Here is a 249-nt window from a genome sequence, read left to right on the forward strand (position 1 = left end):
GAGCCCGCACCACGATATATCCTATAGGCAATGAAACAAAAAAACAAAACCCAAACCAAAAAGAAAAGAAAAGAAAAGGCGGCGAGTGAGGTCCCAGTCTCTGTCTCTGAGCAGAGGGAAGGCTTGGGAGAGAAGGCAGCTCCTGGTCAAGGCAGAGGTCCAGAGTCCTTTTGCAGCATCCGCGCCGGTGGCCCGGCAGGAGGGGGTGAGGACAGAGGGGACGATTCGGCGGCCGAGGTGTCCCGCAGC

The sequence above is a fragment of the Mesitornis unicolor genome, unplaced genomic scaffold, assembly GCF_000695765.1.
Source record: "Mesitornis unicolor isolate BGI_N332 unplaced genomic scaffold, ASM69576v1 scaffold34934, whole genome shotgun sequence".
NCBI classification, from domain to species: domain Eukaryota; kingdom Metazoa; phylum Chordata; class Aves; order Mesitornithiformes; family Mesitornithidae; genus Mesitornis; species Mesitornis unicolor.